This window comes from Macrosteles quadrilineatus, unplaced genomic scaffold (assembly GCF_028750875.1).
Source record: "Macrosteles quadrilineatus isolate MER2022 unplaced genomic scaffold, UCM_ALF_1.0 Scaffold_3__2_contigs__length_128488019, whole genome shotgun sequence".
Lineage (NCBI taxonomy): Eukaryota > Metazoa > Arthropoda > Insecta > Hemiptera > Cicadellidae > Macrosteles > Macrosteles quadrilineatus.
In genome coordinates, this window is record NW_026542596.1 from 54,159,258 (window position 1) to 54,178,550 (window position 19,293).

Below are 19,293 nucleotides of genomic sequence, written 5' to 3' on the forward strand. Positions count from 1 at the left end.
CCGTCTTTCTGAAGTTGACGTTCCGCAGAAATTTGAGAATGTTCCAGTATTAACGCATCATGGTCCCCTAACAACGGGTTTACAACACTTATTTTATAGTCTGAAGAATTAACATTGGTTAGAACATTGTCAAGACACGCTGCGCCTCTAGTAGGTTTGTCATTTGCACAAAAAAGATTAAACTGTCTAAGTATATTCAAAAAGTTTGTAACACTAGGCTTTGCAGTTGTGATGTCAAAGTCCGCATTGAAATCACCACCAATCATGAGTTTACTCGTACTTCCCCTACTAACTAGGAAAGCTAGCATATCTTCCAAAGACCGCAAGAAAATGTCCACATTACCCATAGGCGATCTATATAATGACACAACAATTAGGTTAAAATGAGGTAGTTCAACCGCAGTGACTTCAAAGTCAAGTTCTAAACAAAATTGATTCAAATCAATTTTTTTAAACAGAATGTCCTTTGCAACAAGTATTCCAACTCCACCTCTTGATAGATTGGAACGACAAAAATTGTTTCCTAATAGGTAACCTCTCGGTATATAAAAGGACTTGATATACAAGGTATTCATAGGACTTGATATACAACATAAGATCAATCAATTGCAGTTTATTGTCTTCAGGTGAAATATCTAAGTTGAGAAAATGTATAATGTAGGAAAGCCATAAAGCAAAGTTATTCATGTAATGTTTACAATTATTTGAAAATAAATATTCAAAAAACATCTTCATAGGAAATGTTCACTAAATGTTAACTTTTCATAGGACTTACAATTCAGCAGTGGTTATAATTTAAAGATACGGAGATTAATAACAACATTACTTTTGGTTGAAATCACTGGTGAGATCAAATCAAATTTGGAATAAAAATAAAAATTGTAATAGCTATGTTAGTTTAAAATCCCAAGTCTCTATACACTTTTATACCAATAATCTAATTTGGGTATATAGTTTAATTATTTTGCTAACACTTGATTATTTTGTTTTAATAACAATTGTAAGAACTGACATAGGTTCTGATCTTAGATTACGCTAATTTTTAAATTTAGCTGTTTTTAATATATAAAATATGTTATGATGGCAAAATTTCTCAACCATTGTGATTTAAATACATGTTGCATCCAGTATGGCCACCATTTATTTTCATCCTCGTCCCATTCCAATACTTTAAATTTGTGAATTTATAAGTTAACTTTGATTGATTCTGGCATGGCCATTTTTGTTTTGTTTTTTTGGTCCGCTGTGTACATTTTGTGTTAAGACCTTAGATAGCTATTTAGCTTATTAGCTACTTTCCTTTTGCAGGATTTTAACATTTTTTTCTTCATGCTTCATGAAAAAGAGCAGTATAAATACGTGCATTGGGGAAATAAAGTACTTTTTGTTCCTAAAACAGAAAATTAATTCAAGAAAGTACCAAAACAAATACTCTCTTCTATACTAAAAACTGAAATTTTAAAAGAAAAATATCATTTTCAAGAGTTGTTAGCCTCCGGATTACATTTGAATATTTATTATGGTTTAATTAAGTACCTGCATTCAGTAATCCAAACTGCTGCTTGTGGCAACTATAGTTTCAGTTCAGTTCAGCTAGGAACCATCTTCAGGCCGTACAAGGTGTCGTTATTTACCTCCGTATATGAAGGTCGACGGAGGTAAATCACGACACCTTGTATTAATTATAGGAAAGTCTGTAGCTTTGTGGTGGCTATAAAAAGACCTAGCTGTTCTTGATGATTGGGTTTTTGATAAATACTTTATTTTACTTTACTTTTAAATGGCGACCATATGAATGTAGGTATTTTAAGCCAAGTATGAATTGAGATGAGTGTAGGATGAGTGACACGATCTTGTACTTATAGTCTTGTTAGTGACTAATGCCGACGTATTCCTAAGACAGCTGTTAATTAATAGCCCAAACAACTAATGGCAAAGGACCTACAGTTTATAGTGGAATCCGAACCACATTTTTGTCTTGTAATTAACAAATTGGCTTAATTATCAGGATAGTACTGTGGATAGTCGTAGTACTCAATAGTGGGGACGTTAGTCCACACCAGGAAGTATTGTTCTAGCCTGTATGAACTTTTAAACAGCTTTCCTCAGTCATCGTCATCATCAACAAAGTTGCACACACATCTCATCAATACCTCGCTGTCATCTTTTATGATATTTTGGTTTGTGTTCCCATCTTGGAAAATCTATTAATAAGTTTAAAAGATTATAATGGTAGTTTGAGAGAAGCTGGACTTGTATTTGGCTTTCCGATAGAGATATTGTTTCATTTTGAAATTTATTTTGAAAGAAATTGCTCCTAAAAATCATACTGGCTATTTTAAACAAACTCTTTCTGACAAGAGAATATTATTGTATACTGTGCAGTAGGTGCAAGTGCTATCGATGTAGAGTGAATGAGCAACTAATGACCTCTAGCTAGCCATTGTTCCAGTGTCGTTATTAGCCAAGCTCCTATTCTTGTGTCTCCTACACAAACAATACCTGGTACAAAAATAACCTTCACAATGGAAACATCTTTTAGAGAAACTTCTAGAATGAAATAGAATAGTAACAAACTATCTCATTAGTGATATTTAGTTTTATAAGCCATATACATTATGCTGTATTTGTAATTGTTTCAGGTTGGGGAATTTGCAAAGATCTAAGAATCTGTTAAACAATGTTTCCATATTTTAGCGAATATCGCATACAGGGAATAAGCTATTACCTTAGGTCTCATGGTAAGACCTAGACCCATCCGATATTCTTCAAATTCTTATATTTTTATGTGTGTGCGTGTCTAAGAATAAGTTAACGGTTTTATTGTCGGGACCACGTAAGTTTGCAGTTGGTGGCAGCCAATCACAAGACAAGGCTAGTGCGACGTTGCCACATCGCCCATTGACAACACTAATTAAAATATAAAAGCTATATTTTCAAATCAGCTGGTATTATTAGATTTGGCAACACCGCACCGTTCTCATTGGTTCATTCAAAACCATATGGTAAATAGGCTCCTCCCTCAACTGCAAACTTATGTGGTCCCAACAATAGTTTGCTAGTTCATAGATATCCGTTGATCCAAATTTGGCAAATTACTTTATTTCATACCAAGCTGTTAAAATTGTAGTAAAAATACACATTACCTTCCTTTTAGCAGCAAAGTACTTAATAAAAACTAATGTGAAATAGGGATTAAATCTGACTGGTTAAAGGCAATATTTTAGTAAAATTCCAATCAGACAAAATGCAAATTTGCGTAGTCTGCAGGTTTTCTGTGGCAGGTTTTTTACTATGTTTTTACTCCATTTACTTCTTGTGTAATAGAACGATCCAAACCCTAGTCTTGATTACTTACTTCTTACTGTTTCTCTCCTCTTCTGCAGTCATTTGTTCTTCAGGGTTTATGAGTTATGGTGTGTTTTTCCTCTTGTAGCCTATTCGGTAATAAGTTATACAGGGTGTTTATAAAAAAACTTAACAACTTTACCATCCTCCCATCCTCTTTCTATGTAACATAAAAGTTTTCTAAAAACACATGGCTAAAAAGGTTTAATCAGTAGCAGTTTTATCAGCTGATTGGTTTATATTGTTGCTTTGTACACAATAACAAATAATTCATGAGTTTTGTTAGAATCGTAATGGATGCTCCTATTAAGGCTCTTATTAATTGGTCTGCTAAGTCACCAGATATTACCCCTTGTATTTTTTGTATGTGGGACTTCATTAAGGATTGCGTCTATGCCAGTAAAGTGAGCACCAAAGAAAATCCCAGAGAAAGAATCAGGAGACCATTTGCTGAAATAAAACTATAGTAGTGATGTTTATTTTTGCATCACTCAATACCAAGAAACAAGTAGGCCTATGTAAGAGTTTAGTTGCGAGTGTGACGGCGCAAAGCGTCAATATGGGTACAGCCATGTAAGACGGGTATTGCATACAGCGCCTTCACAGGATGTTCTCGTCCATTGACCATTGAATGCAAAAGCTATAGAAATACATAAGCAGTGCTGTATTATATAGCCCGATGCCTAAGCGGAAAATTATTTAGATTGGGTGTTTTTTGTTTTATTTTTTTAAAGCTAGACTCCTTTAGAGACTTCTTTGGCTTCGTGAAGTTTTCTAAGACAATTTACAACAAATAATTTTACAATAACACTATACACTTAGAGTAAAATCACTGATCAAGAATCATTTTATTTCTTGAGTTCAATAGATAATTCACAAAATATTTTGATCGTTCCTTTCAAAAAGGCGTATAAATTGTCAAAGACGAAGACCAATATGAATAAAAATTAACCCTGATGCAGCCAACCTACATGATTTTTCAAGCTCAATGCCTGTAATCATTAATAAGAATTTTCATGTTTTTAGTGCAAATATTTGAAAATCCAATTTTTGAGGATTAAAATACTATGTAACGTTTGCCAACTTAATCGAGTTTATTTAGCCCCACACATTCATGATATTTACTTATTTATTTATTCTACTTATTTTCATAATACAGGGCGAGTCATTTTAAGATTAGAAACTAACTAGCTATGTGTCCGTTCTACGCACGGGGATCTTATCATAGTCAGTGAAAACCTTCTTATATTAAGCACAGCAGTTGGTTTGCATACTTTCAGATATGCTGACAAAACTATTATGCCTATATATAAACCTTCGCAAATACAGTATCTGACAGTTTCAAGCCAAAACTAATGCTTCGCAATTAAATGTCACCCGGATCTTGTTGGTCCATATGTTAAATCCAATGATTAAACTAAAAAATGCTTTATAGATCTATAAGGCATAGCCCTAAGGTTGGCCTATAATTGAAAGTTACTTTCTACAATGGTTAAAAGTATTTAAGGTACTACCTCAACCTCAAAATTTAACACTTTATTCGGGTTGACATTTTCATTATCAAGGTGCTCTTGTCCTTTCCGTGAAACACTGAGAAATAACGACATTAATGCGTTACCAACAGACATACACACAAAAATACAGAACTTAATTAGGGAATCTGCTACGCTTTAAGCATAACAAAGTACATATAAAATTAGTATTTGAAATCTTTGTTAATGTCATAAAATTGTATCATAACAATTTATATTTGCATGGAATTCATTGGAACGTTAATATCATTTGAACAATTCATGATGGTTTGCTGAATAAATGTTTTACTAAAATGCGTTATCGTTTTCTTAGCATAAACTAACATTTTGGAATCCAAACAGAAAAAGCAGAACTTTTAGAGTTAAGACATCAATTAAATTGAATACGCCTGTAATAAATAAGGTGCAACACCAACGATAACTAATTTGTAAATTACAGTGATGTGTTGGTACGTAAAAATGATTCTTGCTGCTACCAACGGTTCAAAGGAAAAGAACCAGTACCAAAAACCAACGTTTACAGTTAAGAACTATAGTACATCTGACCGATTATATGCGTTAATCAAGGTTATTGATCAATTATTATTCAATAGATATTATTCAATATCTATAATAACAATACAAATATGTACAATAAAAATATGTTTTGACCCCAAAAAAATTAGCACAGGGAATTTGCTACAGATGTTGGGTGTACCTTCCTTTTAAACATACTAAAAGTCCCCTAAAATTGAAGCTGTGCTAAGGCCGCCATATTGGAAAATGGCGGCATATTTCTGTATTTTTGGCTATAGTGCCTTTATTATTAGAGATACAGGAAAAAGTTAAAAATACAAAATGTAGACCATTTAAAAATACACATTTTATGTATTTACCATTTTCCTTTAAACCCAACGGTTTTTGAGTTATTTGTGATTAAGTATATTTAGTTTTTCTATTTATCAAAAATAGGCGAAACCCATGGAAATCGACGGTTACTTTTAAGGTTTACGACAATTCATCCCATTTAAATAGTGTGATACTATATAATTTCTTTTTGTAAAAAATACAACCGACTTCAAACGCTCTAAAAAGAATGAAATAATTTCAATAAAGTAAACTTTTGTATTAGGCAAGCTCACGTATTTTAAGTCGGCGCGGCTCTATGATGATTTTTGATACAAAATTGAAAGAGGGTGTCCATATTGCAGGTGACTATCTATAACTAAAGGTGTTAATCTGCATGTGTTTTTCATAGTTATGCGTTAAGTGTTATTTTATTACCGTAATCAGAGATCGGCATTATAGTGGTATTAACGAGTATCTTTAAAAAGATTATAACGCATTTAAATGTTTCTAACTTTGAAAAGTGACGTTTTAATACTAAACTAGCTTCTTTCCCCTATCATAATATCAAACTAAATTATTTTCCTATTCATATAGAACATTTGTGTGTGTTATTTTCATAATGCATTTATTCTGAAGTAAACATAAAATACAAGAAAATATTTCCTTTAATATATAAACAAAACAGTTCAGTATGTTTTTTATATATTTATGTTATCCAGCTACAATTTATTGATTTTCAAAATACACACACAATATTTAATTTCAATCATATTTGCAGTTTGAGCCACGCCGACTTGAAATACGTGAGCTTGCCTAATACAAAAGTTTACTTTATTGAAATTATTTCATTCTTTTTAGAGCGTTTGAAGTCGGTTGTATTTTTTACAAAAAGAAATTATTTCATGATTTTTAGTGACTGTATAATTTTTATATATCAATCACTTGAGGTTTTTTGATAAGCAAAACTGTTTGAAACAATCAAAAGTTCCACAGAACAATAATTATTTTAAAACTGCTTGAGTCACCTGTTGAGGTTACATAATCATTGGTTATGAAAATAAACATTTTTAGATATTCCTTAAGAAAGAAAGAGTTGTCCATTACATTAGGCCTGATGAAAAACTAATGGTCTTTTCTAGATACATTGAAATGTCAGACATCATCGTTTCCTGCAATCGGTGTACTTCTACATTATAAAAAGAAATACAGTAACGTCTCAAGCCTTTTGGAACAATATGAAAGTTATTCCTCAGCTACCAGCACTAAACAATCTCTAAAAAGTGGAAAATTGGTCGTTAACACGTATAGTACCTTTGGAAAATATTATATGAAAGATTGGTTCAGCTAAAAGTGGTGTAAGTCATGTAGGGGGTTTTGTTTGATCAAGATATAGGCCTAGCCTAGTCGAAATTGCAAATCATCTTCCCCTAGGACTTTCCGAAGCAGGCATAATAGTACTGATATGATAATAGTAACTGGGTAGCGGTAGAGAATATTAATAAACATTCCACATCTGCAAATGCATGTTTAGTAATTAAAATATTTAACACTTTTAAGACAATTGACGATTATGCACTGTCACACTTCTTAGGTCGTGTAAGGAATAATTGCATTTAATTTATGTTTAGACCTGTTTTACGAATGCTTTGGTTTTCACAATACACCTTTATTTGTCGATATCATACAGCTATTCACTTAAACATATATGTTTTTGTAAGTCAGAATATTCAATACTAAAAACAGAATTACTGTATACACAAATCAGGTCAAACGTTAAAATACATTTTCTATAGTAACTGTTCTATTTCTAATCCAAGAATATTAAACACACATCTTGTTTCAACAAACTCTATTTCAAAACTAAACCAATGTTTACAAAAACATGTTTACAAAAATCATCTGTCAACAAAAGATATTTAAACACAAATAAATCATATGACTAGAGGAACAGACTTAATACAACAGTAACCAAAACAAAAAGCATTTTTCTCAATGTAATTAATTTAGGCTCCATGGCAAGAAATAGTTTATTGATCAATATGAAGCAAATGTTTCATGAAGAATTGTCTGTAGCTTCATTTAAATGGTTTCAACTAACAGCTGTAGGAATGTTATTATTATTTATTGCCTTCTCTGCACAAATGTAAACAATCTGCACAAATGTAAACAAAATAAATGTTGAATATTTAAGGTTTTCAGAATTTTTCACCGAAACTAATATTATACTTAAACATAATATATAAGGTACCAAATAGAAACTCTCCTGGTTATTTTGGTGGTAGAACCACACTGATCGGTAAAAGAATCACAGAGAAATTGGTGAACATACATAGAAAAAAAAAAAACATCGCCACAGACAAATTGAGAACCTCCTCCTTTTGTTGGTAGCGGGGAAGTCGGTTAAAAATCTTAAAATATAACTTTATTTTATGAGTAAAACAACTTCGCCACAGCTAACTTGCAAACTCAGCAAGTTTTCATTTGATTGGATGTTTAATTAAATTTATATAAAAAAATAGGTTTAACAGGTATCTAGGTTTGCTGCTACAGGGAGGTTGGTATAGTGCGTTTTTTTAGAAAAATATCAATAGCTTAGTATAAAATAAACTAATTTTCCAAGTTTGATCACAATAAATACATAAACAAGCAAACTACAACAGTTAACTTATTCATAAGAATAGTACGGGAGTTTTAAATTTACAATTTACAAATTTAAATATACAAATGTTGGTTGTGTTTACTAAAAAAGATGGCGATTATTTGTCACGATTCAAATATTAACCGAAGGGGTTTTCAAAAGGAGATGGATTAATTATTCAATGGATAAAAAAGGGGATAAAATATTAATATGACTATTGCGTACTTTATAAAATATGGTTGATTACCTTACAGTATACAATATTTCCGGTACTTGGTACGAATTAATATTACTTAAATAATTTGCTCCATCTCCTTATGAAAACTCCTCCGGTTAATATTTGAATCGTGACAAATAATCGCCATCTTTTTTAGTAAACACAACCAACATTTGTATATTTAAATTTGTAAATTGTAAATTTAAAACTCCCGTACTATTCTTATGAATAAGTTAACTGTTGTAGTTTGCTTGTTTATGTATTTATTGTGATCAAACTTGGAAAATTAGTTTATTTTATACTAAGCTATTGATATTTTTCTAAAAAAACGCACTATACCAACCTCCCTGTAGCAGCAAACCTAGATACCTGTTAAACCTATTTTTTTATATAAATTTAATTAAACATCCAATCAAATGAAAACTTGCTGAGTTTGCAGGTTAGCTGTGGCGAAGTTGTTTTACTCATAAAATAAAGTTACATTTTAAGATTTTATAGTATCACACTATTTAAATGGGATGAATTGTCGTAAACCTTAAAAGTAACCGTCGATTTCCATGGGTTTCGCCTATTTTTGATAAATAGAAAAACTAAATATACTTAATCACAAATAACTCAAAAACCGTTGGGTTTAAAGGAAAATGGTAAATACATAAAATGTGTATTTTTAAATGGACTACATTTTGTATTTTTAACTTTTTCCTGTATCTCTAATAATAAAGGCACTATAGCCAAAAATACAGAAATATGCCGCCATTTTCCAATATGGCGGCCTTAGCACAGCTTCAATTTTAGGGGACTTTTAGTATGTTCAAAAGGAAGGTACACCCGACATCTGTAGCAAATTCCCCGCCTGTGCTATTTTTTTTTGGGGGGTTTATGGAATTTTTCGCTTATTTTTACTGCACCATCCTGTTGGTTTTGGATTTTCTCGTAAAAAGTTTTCGGCAATCAAAGTTATTTCCCATTGATTGCTTTATTTGTAAACAACTAACTCTTAATATAAACTCAACGGTGCCAGTTGAAAAAAAACAACCTTATACAACACCTTTCTGTTATTTAATAGATTACGTATTCCCTAAACAATGATTGGTATATCTATTAACATTTGAAAGAAATGTGGCAAAAAACACACAACGTTGGGTTTTTGGAAGTTTGTAATTTTATTTCTTAAGTACCTAGGTAGGCCGTGTATTCTAGGGAAAATTACCGGTATCAAGGATCGTCTTCGAAAAGGTTGTTATAAATAATTGGGTAAGCGTACGTACCCAAGAGATGGGCTATGGGCCTATTGGCTGTATGGTCCAGCGATTGCATCACACGGTGAGTAGGAACTATTGACTATATATAGTCAATAGTATGAACAGAAAGTGACACATTGGAAAATCGAGGTTAGCATCATCCGTAAACCTTTGTTACAATCACCCACTGCAGTTGTGATTTTTTACTTTACACTTTACACAACCGCTTTTACCGCCATTGAAGCGCCGTCAATGAGTGGAACCTTGTTTCTAAGCTATTGGTGACGATCAGTAACAAATTGAAGTTTCCCAGCCGTATACAACACTGATTCAATGTCTTCCTTCTGGTTATCAAAACTCCAGAACAATTTTATACACAAAGAATCTCTGGTTCCTGACCTGGATGATGCCTAGTTATTTAATTTGATTTACGGTTACACTATATTATTCCACTTGCGATTAATTAAATCCTTTATGTAAGAAAAACGTTTTTAATCTCACTTGGATGGGATTTGCCTTCAAAACGTGATCGGAAATGGTTGCGGTATTTGTAAACAACATTTGTAAACAGTGACAGCTAGAATAAATAATCTTGATCCGAACAGCTGTTCGTTATTTGATAGATGATTATGTGATAAAAAAAACTTGGACGAAAACTTGACAAAAAGCGTACAAAACTGCATTTTTGAACGTCCGTAATTTTATTTACAAAGTATTGAGGCCATATTTTAATGGCTAAAGACACTCTCGCCAATCCAGTGAATACATTAAAATGGCTTGGATCTTGATAGGTACTCTCGTTTTCCTGGCGAAGATTGCGTAAAATGCCATCTTGAGTGTTACAGACAGACAGACAAAAATTTAGATGAGACTTGTTTCGGCTTCTTTAATGAATAAAACGTAAAAATAACCTAAAAATGTATGATTCTGAGCAATGTACAGACAAAACTCTAATTTTATTTATATAATAATAATATAGAATAGATATTTTTCTCTGCTGTCAATCGTAGGCTATTGCGATTTATTTATTTTAATTTAATTTAATGAGCTTGTGAAATTACTCCCTCTAGATAGTTTAAGCATAGCAATCTTTCAATTGCTCATCTGGTATGTTTTAAATTATTCTATAACAATACAAAACAATTTGGAAATTATGTTTCAAACCTTTTTTGTTTTCAAGATTTCCATAGGGACAATAATAAACCCTTCTTGAGAACTAAGAAACGGAAGTTTGTTGTTTTGCGCATTGTTTACCACAAAAGAGGTTAAGTAATGTAATTGCAGAGCTTGAATGACGCAATGTCAACTAATTATTTCATTTTTGTCCTCTCTCATAAAAAAACACAGAAATTTAACAGTATTAATAATCTACTACTTTAAAAAATTAATTATTCGTAAGTGATTTGTTAGTATTGTTATAATGTTTGCATTGATGGCATTTAGGTTGTTGTCTTGTTTTCTCCCAAATTCCGATACAATTGGTATTTGTCATTATTCAGTCATTATAAATATCAAATTAAATCTAAAGTAAATACTATTACATAGTGAGTTGGTGGATCGTATGAAGTCATTAATACTGCACGTCCTTAAATCTGTAAACAGTAAACACTAAAAAAGTGATGAATTCTTCGGTATATAATACCTAACTCGTAGAAGTTTAATCGATTTATCCTGCAGTTATGCCTAACACCCCTTTGTAGAATTTGAAGCATGTTTATGCGTTTGTTGCAGACTTTTGAGTTTTGTGTCAACCAAATACCTTATTTAAGGGTAAATTTTACAATCCCCGTTTTACCTATTGATCAAACATCGAGAAATCAAGTATACTGCAGTTTATACAGGTAAAAAATATACATATAATTAACCAAAATAACTTTAAATATAGCTGATTAACAAGAAACAAGTAGTAAATCTCAAATCTCATTCTATACTGCAAAGAAACGTCCAAACAATTTTGGTTGCCCAAGAAAAATGATAAAACAGTGAGGAAGAAAATTTAATAGATGGTTTTAAAACAGATTTCCCCCAGATTTCTAGTTTATTAGAAAATTAAAGTCTTTGAAAGTTTGTTTTTAAACCGTGATTAAAATTATTGTACATTTCATGGAGGAAAAAGTATTGTTTTACACGTTTTCAGAAACAGGACTCCTTTTTTACAGTGAAGAAATTATATTTATGTTGTATTTATATTCTGAAGGCTCAGGTGATTTTAGCTCAAGGATAATGCCAAGGCCTATACCTGCACATATCTTGGAAAACTTTCTGTTAATTGTAGAAATAATTCCACTAATAGATCCTTGATTTATTTGAAATGTTTTATTCCTAAACCTCAAATAAATAAATCCAGCATAAACAATATTAGCCATAATTGGAGGAACCTGACACTTCCGATGAAACTCAATAAGGGCAAATAGATTCATTAAACATCCAGGTACAATCACTTGTGTATGAAGTGGGAAGAATATTCAACTGGCTTTTAGTCTTCCCATAGTAGGTCGATTTAGAATTCCCCATTACTTTACGATATCCCTTGTGATAATATCATTACATGTGATAGTTAAAAATTATCTGAGAGCAAATATAACCCAGATAGACTTTATTAATCTATGTAAATAATATTATAGTTGTGTCTGTACTTTGATTTATCTCATGTATGGACGTTTCACGTGGGGAAACCAACATGAGGTTGTGTATTCGTGCGCATTGATTATAGAAAATATTTAAAATTATATAATGATTGATAAGAATATCTTATGTTTTGTAGCCTTAGATTAAACGTCGTAATACTGTTAGTAGTCATATCCAGCAATTGTGAGTTGTAACTCAGTACGTAGCGTGATGGACCAGTTCAAGCGATGACGTGGGGTTTCGTCCTGGTGCCATCACTTATATACATTTCACACTGTATCAGCTCACTCCTAGCTTCGCTGGATACGTTTCAACGCCACAGCACGCACGTGCCTGGCTCATATTTATGTGGACGGACATATTAAAGATTAAAAGAGGCCGTCTTTAATAAACTTATATTTTTGCTAAAACCCTGCTGCACGGATAAGGTTACAATTTTTCGTATAATTTTTCCACTTGTCTCTCAATACTAAAATTCTTAAATGGACGAATAAAATACAACGCCACAAACGGTCTCACCGTGGCCACATCCACGAAACACTTAAGCTTGTCAAAATACAGATCATAACACTGACACTGGGGGTGGCGGGTGGCGGAGGTGGCGCTGCGGCGGCGAGCCCTGGCAACGTCTCAGTGCCCCGTCGTGGCTACTGTAGGAAGTGGCGCTTGTGAAGTGGCCAAGTGTCTAGTGAAGTGTCGGTGAGGTGAAGTGGCCAACTGTGACTGCAGTGACGCCGTCATCACCACTGGCTACGTATAGATAGACCGGCCGTGGCGAGTTGTCGGTGAGTAGACGAGCAGAGTACCAGCAGACGTAGCGGCTATGAGCGGTAGCGCTGCGACGATCGATACCGTGCTGGAACCATATGTGGTGCCTTCGCGCCGTCGAGCCGCCGGTACCGACACTGGCTAACCGAGGAACCGTAGACATCGGTAAAGAAAAACGGACAGAGAACACTCCCTAGAGGTGTCCCCTCTTCGACGAGTCCGGAAAGGTTAAAGGGTCCGATTGTGTGAAAATTGTACGTCCTTAATCTAGTAGGCCTACGGTATACCCTTGTTAATCCGGACTAATTGGGGATTAAAATCGTCCGGATTGACTTAAAACACACATTTGATGGGTGACCTTTACGACGAGGCCTGCAGAGGGTTGAAAATCATATAATTGTATTGACAATGTTTTACGTCTGTATGCCTACAAGCTACTTCAGCAAACCCTCATATCGGACTAATTGGGGTCCAAGTTATCCAGATTACTATGTCGTACATATATTTACGACATATGTCGTACATATATTTACCCTAGTCCCCATTGAAAGAAAGGAACCTGATATTAAGAAATTTGGCTGTATTTTTGGATTTTTGAGCACCCTTAATACATAAAGTAATATCTTTGGACTACAATCTGTTTAAATACAATATTCTGAATTTAAAATACACAAAAAACTGTTAATTACTGAAGCAATCGTGGAAAAAACTGCTTAATTTATAGTGGAACATACCTAGCTTAGCTTTACGACATATTAACAGTCATTTGGCTGTCCGGATTAAGCAAAGTTCGTATTAATTTGGTCAGGATTAATGAGGTTTTAAATTATTAAGAGATTGGGTAAGTAACGAACCTGGCAGATTATTTTGGAACCTTTCATTTTAAGGTTACATTAGCCGTTGATTAGATTGAAGTTTTGGAAGAGTCCATTTAAGAAGTTACTCATTTTCATGTTGAACAAACGAGATTCAAGACTTAAACCTATAAGATATATTTTTAAATTTGGATATTCTTCCTCTTGTTAATGTACCTAAATCTACCAATATAAATTTAAATAAGTCGTTGAATACCACTGGAAAATAGATTCTATAAGCTCTTTTCAATGTGTTAATTATTCTATGAATTCTATATAGCTAAAAATATGCAGCTTTTGAAGTTTAGCTTTGAAATTTCACTAAGTGGGTCAAAATGACCTCAATATGTTGAAAGAAACGTGTTCCTCAGAGATATGACCCCGGATTGAGGCGCATGCGTCAGTACACACACACGCACACGAACATACACGCACACAGTGAAAAATGCTGGTCTCACGTAGATCGCTTTTCAATTCCAAAGCAGTATCGATCCAATCGCTTTATTGAAAAAAAAAAATTGGGAATCCACGCAATCTTCAATGTACTGAGTACAATTATGGATTGTTTCTCTGTAACTATCCCTTTTACGCTCGTCCTACGTTGCAGATCTTTATAGCTGCAATTTAAAAGCTTATAATTTTGAATAAGGACGAATCGTTTCTAAAAGGTTAATTTCATCTAGGACGCCTCCTCGTGTTTGATTTATTTATAGGGGTCACTTTCAAAGATTCAGTAATCAACTTTCTTTATAGCGGTTTAAATAGTGATGATCTTTCAGTTGAATGTTGACCAAAGTCAGATAGTGTATAAGAGACGAAACTGTCCATGAAATATAGGCTACTTTTAGTGATTGTAACCTAATTGAGGTAGGCAAATAACTAATTTTGGTATAGTACTATAATAAACAAATTTAATTTGACGTATATTAGTAGTTTTATTCACGTTATTGCTATCATAAAACATCATAATCTTTGACATGTGAAAGGATGTTACATTACTCGTTTGTCTGGAAAACAAGTTTTAAACTCTCATAACATTTTCAATTTGCACACGGGTTCCGTCATAAAAACAAATCTCAGCATTTTTCGCTTTAAAAAATGTTGTAATCAATGTTTGGTTATAATTAGATAGGTTACCAATTGAATTAAGAAATACTAGTAATGTAGATACGTAATTTGATGGAATTCAGTGACACTTCGTACAAGTAGTAGGCTGGTATATTTATGTCATAAATTAGTCTAATGTGGACTTTCAATTTATATTTCCTTGATCTTCCCTATCAACCATTTTTATTTAGTTTCGTTGAAATTGGGCACTGCAAATACTTCACCCTATCCATAAGGTGATCCTATCCATATTTGATCCATAAGGATTTCAAATCCATATTGAGCATGGTTTAGTGGTTTAATCTACGATTTTACGTGAATATATAGTTTTTTCTTCACTATGTATAACGTGTTTCTGTGAGCTTACTGTATGCTGTCTTCAACACATTAAAATAATTGGTGTACAGTATAATGGTACACTAATACTTTTCCGAAAACTTTTTGAATAACCTAAATTCTACATATCTAAAGTTTGGGGATTTTAAATATAAGAACTTAGGAAAGTGTGAAAAAATCAATAACAAATAAGAGCACTTGTTTTAAGGATCCAAATTTATTATTGCGATTATGTATAAACTAGGCTGGGATTAAACATACCCTCTCATACATTTATCATCCCTATCGATCAGATGAAGACATTTTTATAATTACTTCTGTCCGTCGTATGTAGAAAACATTTTGTTGTTTTATATAATATTATAAACAAACATTAAAACTAAACTTAAACTGAATATAAAAGCCCCCAAACTAACCTCTTGTATTGTATGACACGAATTATAATATTTAGGCCTTTTATAAAATAAGAAACATTTAGTCGGTAAATGCCATTAAACGTCTGTGTTATATTCGTACACAATACAATACGATGATTTTAAGGATAAATACCCCCGCCGCAGCAAACCTGCAGACTAAGCGAATTTCCATTAACCTGATTGGATTTACACTAAAATGCCTCCATAAAAATAGCACATTTATTTCCTATTTAAATAGAATTAGTTTAACGAGTACTTAGGTTTGCTGCAACAGGGAGGGTAAAAAAGATTTTTTTATAAAATGATAATAGTTTAGTAAGAAATAAAAGTATTTTCCAAAATCGATCAAAATATGTTCATAAACAAGCAAACTACAACAGTTGACTTATTCTCCATAAGAATAACATGGGAATTTTAAAATTACAATTTTTTTGAATTTTCTCCGTAACAATTAGGCGCATAATAACGCTTCAATATACTAAATTATTTCTTTTTTTAAGCTCTACAAAATGGTTTTAAAAGAAATTGCGAAATTTTGTGTTTTTAGGGTCAAAAATTGAAAAAACCTATTTTTACCCCATAAAACCCCCCATAAACCCCCGTTCCCATAGTCCGATCATGCTGGTTCACGAACTCGTTCAAGTTTATCCCGCCTTACACCTTCAAACCAAATTTTATCAAAATCGGACAAAAATTACTCAAGTTATCGTGCGGATGGACACACATATATATATATATATATATACCGGGTGTCCAAAACCACCCGTACACCCCTTTCAAAACGTTGGAAACATTTTCTTACAAACAAAAAATAATACAGAACTAGCTAAATTGGGTACGGTCTACCAAATGGTGATAAATTAAAATCCAAAATCACACCGGAAGTGGCTTTTTCAGACCGGAAGTTGAATTTTTTTAATGTAAGCTACCAATTTTGATTACAGAATCGGATTCTACGTTGAAAAATACATAACTTTTGTATAAAACATGTTTTGAAGAAACTAGTTTTCTACCTCCAATCCCCTATCAAAGTCAATAATTTTGGGTCATTCATCTGCCAAAGTTGCTTGAAACAATAATAGAGAAAAACAAATAATAAAGATTACATAAAGACATGTGATAAATAGAATCAGTTGTTCATTGTAAACACTATAGTAATTGAGTAACAGCTGGTCTACACATTGCTTAATATCACATTTTATAAAAAAAATCATTTGTTTTTACATTAGAATGGTCAAATGTAAAAACAAATTATCTAAACAAAAATTAAATTAAGCAATGTGTAGACCAGCTGTTACTCAATTACTAAGGTGTTCACAATAAACAGCTGATTCTATTCATCATATGTCTTTATGTAATCTTTGTTATTTGTTTTTCTCTATTATTGTTTCCAGAAACTTTGACAGATGAATGACCCAAAATTATTGACTTTAATATGGGATTAGAGGTAGAAAACTAGTTTTTTTCAAAAAATGTTTTATACAAAAGTTATGCATTTTCAACGTAGAATCCGATTCTGTAATCAAAATTGGTAGCTTACATTTAAAAAAGTCAACTTCCGGTTTGAAAAAGCCACTTCCGGTGTGATTTTGGATTTGAAATTATCACCATTTGGTTGACCGTACCCAATTTAGCTAGTTTTGTATTATTTTTTGTTTGTAAGAAAATGTTTCCAACGTTTTGAAAGGGGTGTACGGGTGGTTTTGGACACCCGGTATATATATATCTATATATAGATATATAAAAATTTGAACGAATGGTGTTTTTGGCCTCTGGGGACATCAAAATGAAAAAGTAAATCGGTCCCGGGCTTAGGTCTTACCATGAGACCTACGGTAATAACTACTTCCCTATAGGGAAATTCGCTAAAATACGATACACGCACTAAATAATACTCAGATGCAGATGATATACTTAGATGACTCTAACGATAAGCGGAAATAATGTTATCACACCTGGGGCCCTATTTTTGAAATGGTTGACTGTTGAGTCATTCTATTTCCAATCGTTTCGTATTTTTTAAACAAATGATGGTGGACTTATCCAACCAAAACTACTCACCACCTATCGAGCTGTTGAGTGGACGGTTGCCTGCACTTTCTTCTTCCTCTTTCGGCAAAAATTGCTCTTTTTGAGTCGACGCCATATTGTTATTGCTTTAATTTACTAATTGCGATTTAGAGGTTATGTATTTGTTGTCAATGTCTTAGCACCCAATACTTTGCGATTGTTTTCTGTAGAATAATTGCATTTTAATTTTATTTGCTGTGTCAATACTAGACTATTTAATCAAGGGTTTTATCCTTGTTAGTATGTTTGAAATAGACTAGGCATACTAATTGAACTTATTATAAGATAATTATTGTTATTAGACCTATGATTTAAGGTATTAAAGATTGTGGTAAAGAGAAACAATATCATAGTTTGTTTCAATACCATTCACCTAATAAAGGGATCAAATTAATTTAAGTTACGATATGCTTTCAGTGCAATGGCAAATAGCCATTTAAGCTGTAACCTAAATAAAAACACAATTTAAAATAACATGAAACAAAACGATGAAGGAAACTAAAATAGGGTGATGTGTTTTGAAATAGAGACGAAGGAAGCAAATAATAATTTATTTAGGATATGCCTAAACTTATAATGAGCTACACCCTAAAACAAACACCCATAGTAAATTTTATTTGTAATACTTAAGTTTATATAAGATACTTTTGCAATCACTAAGATTAAGCAAGACATAACCTCGATCTCTCAAGAACGGAGTTGACAGTTTTACCTCAGTGTCTCGAAATATGGTATTGAGATTAGCTGATCCAGATTTTAGAGTAAAGAAGAGGTTAAATCGAAGATCACGAGAACTCTGCATTGTGATTGGTTCAAAATTACGTCATCAGAATTTCGTGCGGTCGTATGCCCTACATTTCCAAAACGAGTCATTCAACTAGTGATTCCCAACTCACCTCCAAACTGTTGGATTTCAAAAATACCAAATCCTGTTGTTGGTTGAGTTGAGTGCTGACGATTTACTCAACTGTCAACCATTTCAAAAATAGGGCCCCTGCGTTTCGTAGTTGGCTGCTCGTCCTCTTATCTCCAGGAGTGAGAATATTGTTGAAGGGTTAGGCGGTCGACACACGGGAAGACTGAAACCCAACTAAAGTTGAACCAACTGTTTTGTGACGCGATTACGGTTGCAGTTGCGTTGGTTACATCCGCACACGGGCGCGACTATAATTGAGTTGAGACAGTGAATGAGTTCTAATTTTGTTATAACGATACTGTGTAGGCCTACTGTGTATGGTGTTTGAAATGAGTAATAGAGATGAAAAAGACCTAGTGTTTTATAAACAATCAAGAAAGCGTAGAGTAGAAGG

At 32.8% G+C, this 19,293-nt stretch overlaps 1 protein-coding gene across 1 annotated transcript in view; it reads left to right on the plus strand.

Annotated features, from left to right (window-relative positions):
* The first annotated feature begins 13,101 nt into the window (after positions 1–13,101).
* LOC128990884 (two pore potassium channel protein sup-9-like) overlaps positions 13,102–19,293 on the plus strand; it is a 181,094-nt gene continuing 174,902 nt past the window's right edge. The window contains exon 1 of the mRNA XM_054413521.1: positions 13,102–13,217. The gene's annotated coding sequence lies outside the window, so the exon portion shown is untranslated. The remainder of the gene's footprint in view (positions 13,218–19,293) is intronic.